General features: G+C 38.7%; 1 protein-coding gene across 1 annotated transcript in view; it reads left to right on the forward strand.

Annotated features, from left to right (window-relative positions):
* Positions 1-1969: 1969 nt before the first annotated feature.
* LOC121652405 (chemokine-like protein TAFA-2) overlaps positions 1970-17807 on the forward strand; it is a 95705-nt gene continuing 79867 nt past the window's right edge. The window contains exon 1 of the mRNA XM_042005188.1: positions 1970-2454. The gene's annotated coding sequence lies outside the window, so the exon portion shown is untranslated. The remainder of the gene's footprint in view (positions 2455-17807) is intronic.

Raw genomic sequence — 17807 nt, forward strand, 5'->3', positions numbered from 1 at the left:
TGAATTAGCTAGGTTTTTGAGAGCTTCAAAGCAGCTATGGGATCTTGCATGCATGCATGTGAGTCGCTGTTATCTCACTGTCCACATGTTGAGTTTAACTGTGCTGCCAAGAAACAGTGCAGATGATAAATCCACTGGTTAGGTTATCCAGCAGGTTATCCGAGATACACCACCAGTGTTACTTGAGAAAGAGAGGGAAAAAGATAGGAGCAGGAGGATGTTTTCATATCTATGTATCAGATAGATAGATAGATAGATAGATAGATAGATAGATAGATAGATAGATAGATAGATAGATAGATAGATAGATAGATAGATAGATAGATAGAGAGGGAGGAATGTGCTGAAAGTTCAAGAAAGAGAGCAGAATGTAGAGAAGAGACCAGTAATCTGAACTCTTTGTCAGAGTAACAGATTAGCTCACTGGATGAAATGATATATGACTGGCAGCCAGGCCTCCTCACATACACATGCACAATCCCATGCCCTCAATGGATCAATTTCCCTGTCATCCAAGTGTGCAACCATACATCATCACCTTGATCACATCTCACACACAAACACATGGTCATGACTCCACTTTATATATGTAGATGTACATGAATATGGATGAACATGGATATGAATCAGATGTGTAGTAGCAGGGAAATGTCTAAAACCTGCAGGATAGTTGGTGATCTTGCACTACTCTTCATTCAGGAAAAAAAAGCTATGAACTGCAGTGTTCATTTCGAACATTTCTCTGTGGGTCCAGAGGTTTTTTTGTCCACATTAAAAACTTTTGGAAAAGTTATGTTAAGAGAATATTTACTTATCTGAATAAATTTCCATGGTCATCTGCAGGTTTTCTGTATTCAGTTAAGCAAAGAAATTTTTCCAGAGGAGAGGATCAGTGCTATTCCTAAATGCCGGTAAAGGGTGAGCTCCGATTTTAAACTCCTTGGATATTACAATGCAGCAGTGGCAAGTGTCACATGGCAGATTACTTTTAACAGCTAAAAGTGACTTGTAATTTGACATAGACTTGCCACTCAAAGACTTGAGACTTGACTTGGAGTTGCAACAAAGAACTTGTGAACATCTCTGATATACTGAAAAGAAAGCTGTAGAACCTAAACTGCACTTTATGTGGTGTTTTAAGACTAAATGTCTCTGCCTTATTTATTTGGTCTTAATACTGTTCCTATCTGTTTTGGCTGCCAGCACAGGAGAGATAGCATGTGCATGCACACACACACAACCACACACAGTTGTACACACAGTCACACTTCACAGCCAGTGGGGGCCTATTTTTTCAAATGAACTGCACTGGCCAGAGTAACTGTGTCTTGACAAAGTCATTTGTTGTGAGTAAACTTCTTTGGGCAACTCAGGTCATTTCACCAAGTGGAGCACACACACAAAAACAGGCGGTGAGATAGGTCAGTTTGGTTGCCATGGTGTCAGTCACCCCTCTGCTCCTGCTGGTGTTGTCTACTGGGAATGCCTGTAACTTAGCTAAAGTGGGTTCAATCTAATGTGAACTTCTCACAGCTGAGAAGGGGAGGTGAGCACACATAAAGACACACACACTCACTCACACACACAATAACATATTGTTTTGTCCTTTTGACTTGACACAGATATTTCTGATTTCCTTCTTGTCCAGTGCAGTCCACTAAGGAGCCTTTCCAACATGCCTGGAGTTGTGGTGTGTGTGTGTGTCTGTGTTTTTAAGTTTTGTGTTGATGCATTACCGTACCCCTCTCTGTTTGACTGCCAGTCTGCACTAACAAGAGATGACTAATAGCCTACCATTTATCCAACATGTCTTGGCGCTGCCCATATGGCCTTCTTCACATTACCGTAATAGTATCATTTACGTTTATTGCGTGCACCTCTTTGTTCTCTCAACCTGCCGCTAGGAGGCGCTGCTCCACTTCAAACCTGACAAAGCGCTCCATACCGAAGGCAGGACAAGCAGGAGCGCAACAACAGTCTGCGTGACTCCCCAACCGAATTGCACTTCTGTCCCGCCGCTGGGCTGCTGTTTCATAATTTTCTTTAAAGAGCATAGAAATAAAAATCCCGTTGTAAAACGAAAGTTCATTTCTGGCGTTTTCTCCCTGTCGGTATGGCATCATAACTTTCTGTGTAAAAGAAGAAGGGAGGAGCGGAACTTTCAGGAGACCTTCTTTGGCACCGGAGTAGACGCGAGGGCAGCACGCTGGTTTTTACTCCGCGAGGACACATCAACCACCGTTTATTTCCCGTCACCCAGCTTTGGGGTTGTGGATGGTATGGTATAACTTTTCTGCTCCTGTCAAACCTGCGCAGCCCGTGCGCGAGAAAAGAGTCGCTTTGGGATTGTGGAGAGGGGATGCGAGCCTCTCCTCCGTCTCGAATATCGGCGTGGCTATGAGGAAAGAGGTTTACCTGCTGGGCTAACAGAACAAGACCACACCGCAACAACAGGTATGGATCTCTGAAGCATTCACACTTGGGGCACAGCAGGCTGGTTTTTAATTAACTGGGTAAAAAGTGAGTGTGATTAAAGTAAACGGGCCATCTGATATGGATGGACAGAAGTGTACCACAGTCCTATCTCGCATTGTAAATCCATTTATGCACGAAATGGAACAGACTTCATCCGGTTCATTTTAGGAAACGGAAAAGAGTGGATTTTATGAGCGCGTGAGAGTTATTCCAAAAAAAGAATCCTGAACTGGTATACGTTTTTATTTACACGCTAGTGATTTTTTTTAATAATAGCGAAGACAAATGATTGCGGCTGTTTCAGGTGTTGCACAGCCTATAGGATTGTCTCCCTCCCTTTCCCTTTTTCTCTCAGACATACAAACACCCGAGCGCGCCCGCACTCACACAAACAGAGGTTTACATGTAGCTGTGGTATGTGTTTTATTTAGGCCGAACCATTATGCATTTGCGACTTTTGCTGGTTGGTCCTATAAGCTGCGATGCTGCATTTCCTAAGTTATTATATGTTAATTATGCCGTCGCTCTATTTAACAGAGAAAGCAGTGCTAATTATAGTTTCTTGTCTTGTTTAAACACAGTTGCACTCGTTTTAATATGGCCGAAAAGCCGTTTCAAGGGCTTTCATATGCTGATATTGAGAGGATACCTGCTGCGCAGCATCAGCATCACCTGATGTACTGCTAGTGAATCTGATCATTTTATGGTTACAGTGGTAACACAGGGCATCAGCCTGGTAGCAGAGTAGAATCTGTGAGTTGTTGGATCCGGTGTTGTAGGTAGGTAATTTTAGCTGTGGATATTGAATTTTTAAACCATTAGTGATGACATAATTTTCATTTTATGGCTCAGTTCAAGAAAAAGTCAATCATTTAAGCTAAACGAATACGATCACATCAGCTGTGAATGTTTTCATGAACACCAGTTTCCGTGAGGAATACAGAGGAAGTCTGTTTAGGGGTTACAGAGTGAGTAAAAAGAGCACTGACAGTAAGACCTGACTGACAGGAAAGGGAAGATGGGGGGAAGTGGTGAGCGGAGCAGCGGAGAAGATAGGATTGAATATCTGGGATTTAGGGAGAGACACCTGAAGACAAGGGGAAAAACTGTGGTCATTCATTGGTTGCTCTTATAATGGCTTGCAAATGTATTTTTAATATGTCCACAGAAAGATGCTAATCATCATCTAAGTATATTTAATATACAGTTTTGGTTTTATTGGTTGCATTATTAATAGCAGTTGCAAAGATTCATAAGAGTGAAGGTTAGAAATTAAGAGAACGAGAAAAAAAATTAGGGCAAAGGAGAATTAAGTTCATGGGAGCAGGAAGTAACAGTGTAAAGACTTTTACCTAAAGTAATCCAGAAAAGCTTGTATGAATTTATGTAAGTTACATAACTGTGTGCAACCTAAGTCTATGATGGCAAATCGTCCTTGTGCAGAGTCATTTAGGAAACATTTAGTAACTACAATCTCTTGCAACAGCCCTGCTTTTCCGCTCATAGCACTTAAATACGAATTACTATGTTGGCTGAGCCATATTATATATCCCCCAATAGGAGAGGAAAAATGAAATCACATAAGAGATAGGGGGGGGGGGGGGGTGAAACATAAAGAAGAAAGATTTGGATAGGAGTGTGTGTGTGTGTGTGTGTGTGTCTCTGTGGAGAGGATGAGGACAGTTTTAGATAGGTGGTTTTATTTTACCAGTATAATAAGGATGTAAAAACGGTTGTTTATTTTGAGAGTGCAAATTATTACTATTTTTCACTTGGCAAAGGCCAGTGAAGACTGAGTTCAGTTTCTTCTTCTGCATAAAATCATGGTATGTTAATATGAAACATTTCAACTCTTAACTAGAATGTAGTTTCAGACTTGTGCTGCTTCTGTTATTTGCTCTGTAGTTGTCATTACTACATCAGGACAGAATCCATGAGCATTAATACTGCTGAACATACTCTTAAACTTCTTTGCATAACCTCAGACGCATTCACTGCTTTGTGTAAATTCACTGTGTTGTCAGTTATTTTGAATCCACTGACCTTAGATCTGCATCGGCTGTATTGCTGACAGTATTCTTCTCCTTGTCTGCTCACCTGAACTGACACGGTTGAGCTGCTACCACTAGTTGAAAACCTCACAATGCTCAGCTTGTCTTCTCCTCTTCTAGCTTCAAATCCTTCAGATAAATTTGGCAACAGCCCTCTGACATTCTGTACGCTTTTTCTTTCTGTATATTTCTCTTTTCTGGTGATGAAGAATGGGGTGGACTTGCTGGTGCCTTCCATTTAAATGGGAAAATAAGAGTTCCTCGTAGGAATACTTTATTGAAAACTTTATTTTTACTTAATAACATTTTATGCATTTCATTGCCTTTAGGATTTGTGGAGCTGGCTAACACTTGAGAAAGTTTGCCCATGACTTGATAGCACAGAATTTAAGCACACTCATGAATCAAACATAATCATCTGACACCGGCAGCTTTATCATCGTTAACGGATTGTTAACATTTCCACTTAATACATTTTGTTTTTCTTTGAAGTTTCTTTATACTTTGGAGCCAACCAGTCTAGAACCACGACCAATTTAGCACCAGTAAGGTATACGGTAAGGTTCTACTTCTTCATCTGTCCTGCCTATAGCTACAATATCTTTTGTAATCATTCTTGGTTTGTGTTTCCAAACAACCTCATTCCCAAATCATCACTTCCCGGCTGTTTGTAAAAGGTAAAAACTGGGCAACACTTTAATCCGAAATACATGGCTAAGCTGTTCTATTCAGGCTGATTTAATTTCAGCTCACTGCAGAAATGCATGAGATTTGCAATATTTCTGCTTTGAATCCATCTTTGAAAATTTTGACAGCCCAGTTTCCTCATGAGGAAAAAGAAAAAAAAAAACAAAAACAAACACACTCACACACACACACACACACACACACACACAGAGTGTAACACTTCAGCTTCCTGGGCACTTTTTGTGCTCCTTTCTTCGGCAAGGATGAACACAACGACTTTAAGCACAGCAACAAAGCTTTGTGTCTGTCCTGAAGCTTTCAGGTACAGTTCCTTGCTTTGTATTAAATTATCGGAGCGGAGCCAATGTGTCTGGTCGAGTGACAGTAATTTTACTTTTTGATATGCGCTGTAATATCCAGTGTTTCAGGCTTCTTATAACAGTTATGCACAGGAAATATTTTATATTGAAAAAAACAAAGACAAAAAAAACCCCAAAAAAAACAAACCCTTATGTGTGTCCCTATCATGTGTTTTATTTTTTTTACCTAAAACGTGAAAAAGTACAAACAAAAAAAGCACTACAAACCCGTAGAATTGTGTAAAGACCCAGGGCTGAAATAATCTGTGAGCGCCTTGAAAAAAAGCCCCAGAACATTGAAAATCTGGGCAATGTCAGTGGAAATTAGTTAATAAAAAAAACAAAAAAACACACACACACATTTAGGATAACATGACAATCCAGCCCTCCCACCTTCTATTCCCCTGGATCCGAGCCGTCTCCCACCACCCTACACTACCCCAGAACATCCTGGAGGGTGATAGTATAAGTGTGCCAGGCCTCTACTGCAATCTCCTTTGCTCCATGTACTCGAGTAGTTTATATGATGTCTAAATAAGTTAGTAGGCATGCATGAATAGAAATTGTATGTGGAGTTTTCCAGCGTGTAGTTACTAGTTACTTAGCTCATCTGTTTATTTGCATATTGAGCAGGGATGTGAGAGCTGATCACATGTCGTCATTGGAGCTGCACTCGGAGATGCATTTTAATGGCAGGTGTAAAGTGATGCTCTCAGATCTGTCCACGCGGGATTGCCTAAGTAGGATTTGTGGACTTAACCTCAACTTCTCGCTTAATCCTAACTTAAACCTACTTCTAATCTTAACCCTCAAACAGCTTTATAAAAGGGCTGTCAGACTGGTAGATGCACCGTGTTTCTATGCTTTTTTGTGGTCTTATTGGCCAGTCAAAATACTTTACACAACAAGCCATGTTCATCCATTGACATACTTTTTAATCTGTATTTTATCTGCATAATCAGAGATAATTTTAGGGTTCAGCATCTTGCCTTCATACATATGGATGGACTACAAAGAAGCTGGAGAGAAACTCAGCTGGTTCATAGATGCTTTGACAAGTCTACATGTTTGTAGAGTATTGTTTTTCCTAAACTCCCCACAGCAGGGATGTCCAAACTTTTTTCTTTTAAAAAGAGATTTTATTGGCCTTGATCAGCCCTCAGGCTGGACTTTGGACATTGCTCCCCTACTACATCATGACCACAAGCACATACAAGCACAGTCATACTTAAAAAGACAGAGCTTTCGTGTTTTCATATCTCTTTATGTCTCTCTGTGCACCTTTAACACACACCCTTCATTTTTTAACGATTTCTCTGACTTTTGTCTTTTATCCATCTCTTTTACCAACCCCCACCCCCCCACTGGAGCCATGAGAATAATGTCAGAGCAGCATTTCTGTGAAAGATCCATTAGGAGAACCAGAAAAAGGGACAAAGATAAAGGGAGGAACGAGAAAAAATGCAAAAAAAAAAAAAAAAAAAATAAATAAAATAAATAAATAAATAAATAGTGCCCTATTTGACAAAATCGAGACATTCACAAAGAGAGGTAGAAAGTAAGCTACAGGGAACAAATGAAAATAAATAAAAAGCATGTGTCCTATAAGAGAGTTTGCTGTATTTCAGTGTCCATTGCCAGCAGCTGTTTGTGGTGTGTTGAAACCCAGTGGGAAGGCGAAGCCGCTATAAATGTGTGTAACCCACATAAAGAAATTGTTTCTGGGAGATCGGGCCCTGTAAATTCATTTCTAGCTGCCAGCCCGTTTTTTATCCTGCCTCCCTAAGGTGAGCTATACCATCCCAATACATTTTTTTAAATTTATTTATTAGATTATTTTTCTGTGTTTTGACAAACACGTACAGCTATTCCACCAAACAGCAAATTCTGTATGACTTTTTGCATTATGTCCACACATACATTTTATTAATTTATATATACATTTTTTTATTACACTCACAGTCTGTTGTATCAGGAAATACACATTCACCCAAATACCCACACTCTTTACTCCCAGACGACTTGTGTGGGACAGTAATGGCGACAGCTGCAACAACATCAGCGCCTGCTGTGGAACAGAGCAGCATCAGAGAGAAACAGCATCAGATGCTACGCTCACAGCTTCACGATTACCTTAGCCTGAACAAACTCCATTACTGCTTCTATTACCCGGGCCTACACAGCCTCGGCAAAAAGGCACTTTACAGAACCACTGTTTACCCAGCACCCCTCTGCCCCACGCTGTTCCTTCAACAACAGAGCAAGGATAAGGTAAAGACCTGATGAAAGGGGAGAAAATGAGAAGCTGTTATCTCACTCCGTTGTTGTCTTATTAAAGGTAGGAATGCAGTAAAAAAACAAAAAAAATGTGATTATTAATCAGTTAGTCAGAATATATTTATAAAATCAATACCTGCAGTTTTTAGTAAGTTTAGATGGTTCACTTGCTGTTTCATACTAAATAAGACACAGTGAGACATTTTTAAGACTGAACTGACTGAGATACATAACAAAAGCTGGTTGATACCACAGCATTAGCATGCAGTGTACTCAGGGTTTTTATAACTAGTAATTCAATATGCTTTTCATTTATATATATATATATATATATATATATATATATATATATATATATATATATATATGTATATGTGTGTGTGTGTGTGTGTGTGTGTGTGTGTATGTTTTATGCACATTAAAGTAAGACTGAATATGTTTACCAAAACTCTGTGCTTCTGACTCATTTTGATGGCACACTAGCATTCATTATGCACATTCCTGTAGCCATAATGTCCCTGCAGGTTTCCCGGGGCTGAAAAGCTGCACTTCACAACTTTGTGTTTCCAGCCTGGATTGCCATGTGACAGCTGCATTTTGCTTTGAGGCACCATGTCAAATGTCTGCCACTGCATATCCACACATTGTCCATTTAGACATCCACCGTGACTGATTAGACAAAGAAATGCAAGAGAACTTAAGGAAGAAGCAGATAAAATGACTTATACTTGTTGAAGAGGCCAAAATAGCCTTCGTTGGAGGACGCCAAAGTTCAATAGTGCTGATTTATATATGAACTACAAAGTCAGAAGTCCTTGGCAGTGGGAGTGAGCTTATAAACTAACTGGAACACCTGGTTTGTAGCCTTTTCTGCCCTGTCTTTTCTTCATCACCGTGACTGGCTACTAACTAGCTTAGTACACCCAAAGCAATGAACAAGCAACTGCCTCATATTTTCCCCTCCAGTATATAGAAAGAACATGTAGAGATAATACAGAATACACACTTTTAGGCACATATAATACAAACAAATGTCAGTGGGAAATACATTATTATCATCATTACCATAATCATCATCGTCACCGTCTGTGTCAAAGTACATATGCTGGAAAATATATTTAAAAAGAAAAAGAAAAACTACTTCAGTTAAAAGCAGTGGCAAATAAAAATGGTTTAAGCCTTTAAGCACAGCCTGGGCTGAGCCTAGATATATATTATTTAATATAATTATTTAAGACAATTATAATATTTATTGTAGAGTTATGGCAGTTATCATTATAAAAGGAGTTTATCACCAGAACTGACATTTAAACTTTGAATTACAACTCAAGAATAACCCCTCAACAAACTTGACTGCTTTAATACTGTGAACTTGCCCTTTAAATGCCACAATGAAAATGTTGCCCATACCCGTTTGGTATCACTATTTCAGCACAATCTCACCATGATCTGATCATTTTTTTACTTTAACCTACTTTATTAAAATACTGGGCCCAAAATACATTAAAGTAATCAAATCATAATCATAAAATATTCTATTTATTACAATAAAACCTGCAAACACCTCTGTTTTTTTTTTAGTAAAATTACAAAAATGAAAAAATTCATGAAAAGAAACAGCAGCTGTCCATCCTGAATCAATAATTTACTTTTTAAAATCAACAAGGTGAACACTGGTTTTGGTGTTCCTTCAGAACACGTTCTTTCTATTCTTTCCTCAGTAGTTTGAATAATTGCTTGTATTTTTGAAAGCAAATGATTGTACATCACATATACATACATACATGTATGTCTATGTATCAATGAGAATCACATACAGAAAATGAAATTTACAGAAAATGTAAAAAGTTAATTATCCACTGATTTTATATTAGTGGAGAATAAACTTCTTCTATACTACAATTTGTAACATTTTCTGTTTACTGGCCAAAATCATTGTCTGCATGTCTCTGTTGGTGTATTATTACATCCGCTATTGATGTGACACATTCTCGTAAATGAAGAATTTTAGATTTGTTCATACATATGATGGCTGAGCCGGTTGGGCAGTGCCATGATGGGCTTCCATCTTGAAACTACAGCCGCCGGCAAGGGTCAAATAACACAAACACAGAATCCTTGAAAGCCCGCTCACAGTCATTGTGATGCAAGTGGAGAAGATAAATGAGAGCAACTTACTACCCCTGCAAGTTGGAAAATCTGTTAAATTGTTATTCACAAAAATGCAGAACCATGGATGCAGCAGCAACACGAGCCATTTTCACCATCGACAAGAAAGCAACAAAGGGCACTTAAAAGGCAGCGTGACCAGACAATACAAAAAGAAGGATCAATATCAGGCTAGCCTTCCCCAGGTGGAAGGAGCTTAAGAAGGAGAAAGATTTTAAAAGGGATGTTGAAGTTGCAGCTTTCTTCTCAACAAGTAAGTCACCGGTACTGCCTAAATTAGCCTAAAGTTAACTTTTTAAAGTTTTTTTGGGTTTTGTTAATGTTGCTTGTTACCATGGGCAGCATAATAGTAGATCCTGCTAAAATACACCAGCCTCGTTGGTTAGAAGTTTATATTTACATGGTTTCAGTCACTTTCATAGTCATGATAAACACCAGCTTTCAGTTGTGGTAGATGGCAGTAATTCTTACACAGTGTCCCTTTAAGCAGAATCAAGTGATGGTAAGTCCTTCATCTCAAATTATTTATTGAAAGGAAATCTACTAGCATCTCTGGGTAAACCCCAACATAACTGGTCATGTGTTAGGTGTGGTCTTGGTCTGATGATGTCTAAATGTGAAGAGGACGATGATAGATTTAAACTGTCATTAAACCAGAAAATTCAATGGTCCATTCATGGTTCAGATGCCTTTTTTTGTTTTTTGTATTTGTTTTATTTTTTGCAGTTAATCATCTTGTTAGAGGACAGTTGTACATGTTCATGCAGAAGTTTGCACCCAAATGAGGAAACAAGCCCCATTTATCTCCTGCTGCTGATTGGACTGAACCACTTCCAACAGGTGTTTCTTCAATTATAAAAACAAAACTATGCTAAAACTATCCCATACAAAATCCTAACGATATTTACACACCTAAGTATTTAATAACCCAAAAATAAAGTCAACCCAAAACCAATACAAATAGCCTGCTTTTAACTCCCTGGTATCATGGTGCCTCCCAAACCATAAAAGAGTGTCCAGACCACCTAAAACCCATTTGCCCAAACGCCCTGGAGAGAACATGAGTCAGCTGAGTCAAGACCAATACACAAATTTATTAAAATTATTATTCTACAGTCCAGGTAACGAAACTCTGCTTCGTTACACCTGTAAAGATTATAGTAGATTTTAGGTTTGTTCTGACATAATACAAAAAGCAGAATATCTCTAAGTATTTGTGAGAAGTGTACAGTCAGTGAGTTCTCCAACCATGGATCAGATTTGTACCAGGTGCTGCAGAAGCGTCTCCTGGTTTTTCCTTGGAAGGTCTAAGTTCTAGTACACACATAATGATGCTGTCCTGCAAATCAGCTACAATCTACCAGCTTTAAGCCTGGTACACACAACGATTTTTGAGCTGTTTTTGTCCCAAATTTGCCTCTTCCCGACGTCGGATGGCAAACGCCCGATCATCGTGAGATTTCCCTGTCCAATCATCATTTGGTCTGTGGTGTGTTACGAGGAGATTTGTCCCGATAATCCGCTCTTAAACGGGTCGTAGCCGGCAGTTAATATTTCAGAGCCGATTTCTGAGGAACGCCGACAAGTCGTGTATTGTGACTGCGTGGATGGTGACGTGGTACGGAATGTAGCCCATCAGAGAGCGAGCTGGCTGGGGGACAAGAAAGTAAATAAAGTCGGTCTTTACACCGTCTCCAGTCTGTTATTTTTTCAGTTCTGGCTTTTTCTGTTAACAATAGTCCCAAGACCACCATCTTTCCCTTGTCCTATATATCCCCTTCCATGCTGTGTTGTGTTGTCCAAATTGTTACTGTTTCTTCTTCTTTGTTTTTTGCCAGTTGTTGCTATGGTTCTTCTTCTACATTTCGACGTTTGTCCGGCTCAGAGGACTAGATTGTAGATGAGTTGCGGGACAGCATTGTCTTGTGTGTGTTGTTCGGTGATTAGATTGTTGGCGCACACCACACACATTATGATCAAAACTGTTTAATGCCTGATTTTTTTATCTTCACATGTGAGGTCTTGAACCAATAAAAATTCTCATAAGATTAAAAAAATTGTTATGTGTGTACCAGGCTTTAGTAAAACACTCATGTTTTGGTTGTGCTGATCCCTCACACTTGGACATGTCTAGAAGATGGAGAGGAGCACGGATAAAAGCGGAATAACAACTGAACTAATCATAAAATGTAAGAACTAGTAAAAACACAATAAGGAACTGTTATGGCTGTTAACATGCACAGCATAACTTACGAGTTTGTTTTATTTTGGGATTTAACCTTAACAAAGTGCATACAATACACACAAAATACTAAAACTCTCTTCCTATTTTCTCTCACTCAAAAATGTCCAAATTACTCATATTAAAGCAAACATAATAATTAGGATGAATAAAAATATTTATTTGAAGAAGAATAAGTGGTTTTCCTTTAAATTCTCCTTTCAGTCTCTGGGCCCTGGATGTTGTCTTGTCTCTCATTTTCTCCTGTCTCATCTTGCAGATCCTTTTCTTCTTCCATGTCTTCTCCACTGTGGTCTCCTACAGTGCTCACGTCTGTCATCATCTTGCCTTGCATTTTCTCACTGTCACATTTCTTTTGCTCTTCTCTCTCTCCATATCCTCCATCAACCTTGCTCAGTTTTTTTAGTCTCTGATTCTGTCACCTAACTATGGTGAGGAAAAACTAGACATGCAGCCTTCCTTCTTTTTATTTACGCAAGATTTGAAGCAACTTTACAGTGTTTTCCTTTACAAACTCTTGTACCTTAGACAAACCTAACTTCAGACCTACTGTGACATTAGGTTGCAGTTGTTTTGGCTACCCGGGTCTAGACTCAAGCTAAAGCCACAGAAAAATTGGCTGGCGACGCCACTTGTTTAAGACCAGATTTAAAAGAACTAAGGTTTGGATCAGACTTAACGTTTTCTGAAGTTTGTTCCTGATATTAGGAAAACTAAACAATGATTCTCTTTGATTAGTTTAAACTCTGAAAACTCATGATGGAAAGCGAACTGGACCCCGATGATCCCAGAAGTCTTGGTGGCTCATATGATGTCAGCAGATCAGATAAATATTTTGGACCAGAACCATTCAGTGGTTAGTAGGAACTTTAATGTTCACAGTTTGTAACAGACAAAGATAATGAAGAGAGTGATTTTCTTTGACTAACCAGGATGTGTGGAAAGCATTGCATGTATATACTGCAAGTTTCCCAAAGAAATAGAATGCTGAATGGCTTGTGCACACAGCATGAGTGGCTATGTAGAGGGTTAATAATGGAGACAAGTGAGTGTGTGAACAGATGCACTGTAATAATATGTTTGTGTGTGCTGATGTCTGAGGTGAGTGATGAACTGCCATGTATTTAAGTTGAAAGCCATCCATCACCCTCATCAGCAAGTCAAGGGTCCAGTCGTTACATGTTTCTCTTCATTTACACTGTTAATAGCCATCTATCTTGACCAAACGCTCTGCTGTCTGACTGTCAGTCTCTCAAAAAGGCTCCTTTCTCCAAAGCTAAGCAGTTGCAATACTGTTCGAATGCACTTCAGTGCATGCTTCAGTAAGTGAAGCATCGCCATTACATTCAGGGCATATTCTGCAGGTTCAACAGTGCATTCAGTCTGGTGCTAGTTCAGGCCGTTTCTACAAAACAAGACATTTGAAACCCCTGTTTACAAGGTTAATAGCTTGGCACTGCATTATTTTTGGTTAAGTTAGTGTGTAATGAATGTGTGGTTTTTAAAGAATTTTAATAAGTTTTAAACTGAGAGGTTGCATACTGTGAATTGCATCTCAGTCTCCACTGCTAAAAGGTTCAGATTCATTCAGTGACTGTGGTTTCAGTTCAATTGAAAGATTTAGTGTAAAGATCTGTAATACTTCTAGTGTCAGTCTTACTCTATAGATGTGATGATGATCAAATCAAGTTTTATCTTATGGTAACCCTGAGAGCAATAAACTACAGTATATTGTACCAACCACCTTTATGGTATCTCTCTGTCTCTTTTCACTCAGACAGATTTATTTCTTTTTGGGCCTGACCACACACTTGCACATTAGCCTGTTTTCTCAGCATTATTTAAACATCCAGACACCTCTGATGATACATAGACTGTTTGATGTAAACAGAGACAAACAGAAGACTCGCTGTATTCTGGATCTACAAGCCATTAAAACTTCTATACATCTTACAATAAAGCAAACGAACATGCTTTATGTGTGTTTTCCACAACCAAAAAGAAACACACCAGACTGCTCATTTTCTTTTGTTTGGTGATTTTGTGTTTGTGTATAAGTTGTAATGGTGTGTTTCTCAGTAAAGACATTGTTTACTTTAATTGCCAGGCTCATTAATGGGTAACTGGCCATATTTCAGATACAGTGTTGGATAGAGCTGTTCCCTCTAGAGTCGTGGTGTTCAGGTGAGCTATCATTGCTGTTATGGCAGCCCCACTCACTGCGACATGTTGCAACTTATTAAGAAAGCAATTTGATTTGCAGATTTTGGCTTGGCTCTCGCCTCTACTAATGAGTTTGCAGTGACAGCACTCTCCACCAGCGTTTGAGCGAGGAGATGGCATTACTTTCATTAGCCATTATAAACAAAGCAGCAGAGGCATTCAGCTTTAGCGGTGCCAGCCCTGACTCATTATGGCTGATGGCAAAAAGCTAACCAGGAGTCAGAGCATCGCCACACATGGAAAAAAACACAACTTTCCTCATTAACAACTAGACAACAATCACTGTGGCCATTAGGGCCTCAAAGCAGGCATCAGTTTGTGTTCCTGTATTTCTATTCTTGTGTGTTTTACTTCTGCCCTCCTGAGGCATTTTAGTGGGAATCTTGCCTTGTTGAGCTCTGCTGCAATGGTGAAGAGTAGGGAAAGATACAGTAACTGATGAACAGTCACTATTGACAGAGTATAATGAGAGCAGTAAACTCATTCACTTACTCTGTCTTATCTTTCTTTAATAATTTCAACTCCTTTTTCTGCCTGTCTGTAGCCCTGGGCTTATTCTAGTGGATGCCTGTGTTTGTCTGTGTATGCCCTTTTATCTTGTAGTCTTTGATTATGTTCTTACAAGTGAACCCACCAGCAATTTTACAGCTGCCTCATTAGGTTGTCAGGCAAGCCCACAGTGCATGCAATTATATCTAATTATGTAATTATGGATCCAGTATAAAATGCTATATACTGTAGACTTGTATATTTTAGCTGGGACTTACATAGAAGTAATTATTGCAGTTTTGTGGGTGGTTGCGATGTGTGAGAGTGATGCTAGAGATATAGAAGACGGTGGAGAAATGAAGAGAAACACAAAATTTAATACTTTTACATACACATAGTAGCCAGAAATGGCCGGCGAGAGGTTCTGCACAGACACTAGCAACGAAGTTGCCTAAGTGGGCAAAGTTTTGACCCCAACAATAGCTGACTGTTATGTTCACTCAGCAAAATACTCTACCAACAGCCCAGCTTGGCTACATTTCCAGCACAATCTTTTTATTTTGTCATTCTACTGGAGTAGCTTTGTAGGAATACAAGTCGGCACCTGCTTCTTCTCCCTAAAAGCCCACTGTCTTCTGTCTGACAAGCTTTGTTTATGAGCATTTTCCTCCTCGGTTTATTTTCCTGTATGAATCCTGTCTAAAATATGACAGCACAAATATTAGTTATGACAACGATCGTGACTTGTTTTTTACTTTAACATCAAAGTGTCTCAATCAACGGTTTCTCAAATCAGTTATTTTAACTCTGAATTGATTATTTTGACATTACCACTGCTTTCAGTTGCATGCTGTATTATGGTTTGCAAAGAAATTTGGCTTCAATGATCAATCACACAGTTTGACCAAGAAGTTTCTTACATTTTCATGAAGCTCAGACTGCCTCCTACTATCTGTAGATGCCCAACATTCCCTCACAGCTGCAGCATTTCTGTTTTTCTACCAGACATGTTTCATGCCAGCAACCTCAATAGATGAGATATATATAAAAAAATAAGCTCTGTGGAAGAGGGGAATGAGCTACAGTAGGTGGTGCACTTCAGTGTGTCATGTTTCTCTTCAGACGCTATTGAGGAAAGCCGGCATGGCTGTGAGGCTCCCAGATTGTGTGTGTGTGTGACGGGGCTGACAGGAATACAAACAGTATCCGACACCCCCTCCCAGGGATCACATTCTTAAAGCGGTTTCTCTTACTAATCCCCTCCTAATATGCCCAATATTATGACACTGCCATCAGCCACAGCACTCTGTGGGCACAAAGAGGTGTAAAAAATAAAGTTTGCACTCACACTTCCAAGCACTTACTGGGTTTGATAGGTTTTAATTATTAATCAAATGAATTATACTTTGGTCTGAATGAAACAACACCACAATTTCTGTTTGACATCTGAGATTTCCAGAACTGGTCATTTCTGAAGACACACTCCTTATGTGACTACATATTTCTGTACCCAACCTCTGGATGCTCATAGCACGAATTTGAAGATTTTTTAGACTTAGGGCTGGTTTTAGAGACAAGACTTAAGGCTAGTCCCAGACTAAAATGCCTGCTGTAGCCTACTTAACTCAAAGTCATTTGCAGAGTCTTGCTTAGGTAACGAAGTTTTAACCTATTCTGAAATAAAACCAAACCATTTGCAAGTGGGATGATTAGAATTAATACAAGACTAAGTTGATTATTAAATTAACTGATCAAAAAGGGAGGTTTAACTTCTGCTTAGGAATGTGTGCTGGGGTGAATGGACTGTCTAAATTATTAATATTTTTATTTTGCTTGTTTTGCTTTTTATTTGATTTGATATGTACAAATTAAAACCTACGTGACTGAAGAGTAAAACAAGGCTCATTTAAAATCGTGTTTGTAGTCATCAAAACACACTCATGACTATTTGAATAAAAAAATATTTTTACTTTTTATATTATCCATAATCATAGTTGCCTCATTAGTGTTAATTTTCTGCATTGTGGCTCTCTGTTCCAACTTCATATTCAGTTCAGCAGGAAGAATTTGTTTTTATTTCATGTTCTTCAGAGTTTTACATTTTTGCTCATGGAATTTTTTGGCAAACTTCTCGGGAATTGTCATTTTGGGTCTCTGTTTAGAGGGGATGTTGCAGAAATGGATGGAACACATTAACTTTGGATTGCCTCTTGTTCCCTCTTGGGGAACTTAGCATTGTTAGCATTGCAAATGCACATTTTAAAATAATAATAATAATAATAATAATAATTTTAAAAACAGACACAAAGGGTTATTTTAGAAAATAAAGTAAATATATATATTTTTACATAATCAACCTCCCCTATTTATGCTGAGTTTATTTATCTGCACTGTGTAGCTAGTCATCATCAGGTAGACCATCAGGAGGTTGCTGGTTCTTTATTATTCCAGACAGGAAGTCACTCGGTTCACCAGTCATATTTTTTATGGCTCACCACCAGTATTAAACAAATCTCTTCTAAATTCTGCCATTTATTTATTTATTTTTATGCCTGTTTCAGGTTCTTCCAAAAAGTCTGTAAAGGAAGGTATCATTTAATGTAAGTGATGTCATACTCTAAATATGAGAAGTGTGGAACAGAAACTAGTGACTTATCTGACGTTGTTGTGGTTACATTATATGTGTTGCCGTTTTTTGGTTGTTAATAGTGTAGTTTGGCACAACTTGTATAAATAGCGTATTTTTAATAAAGTTTTATTCAATTACTTCTTTTTACCTCTTTTTACATCTGCCATTGTTTTATTTTCAGATTCACACTAGTACATGCTCTATTT

This window comes from Melanotaenia boesemani, chromosome 13 (assembly GCF_017639745.1).
Source record: "Melanotaenia boesemani isolate fMelBoe1 chromosome 13, fMelBoe1.pri, whole genome shotgun sequence".
Taxonomy (NCBI): Eukaryota; Metazoa; Chordata; class Actinopteri; order Atheriniformes; family Melanotaeniidae; genus Melanotaenia; species Melanotaenia boesemani.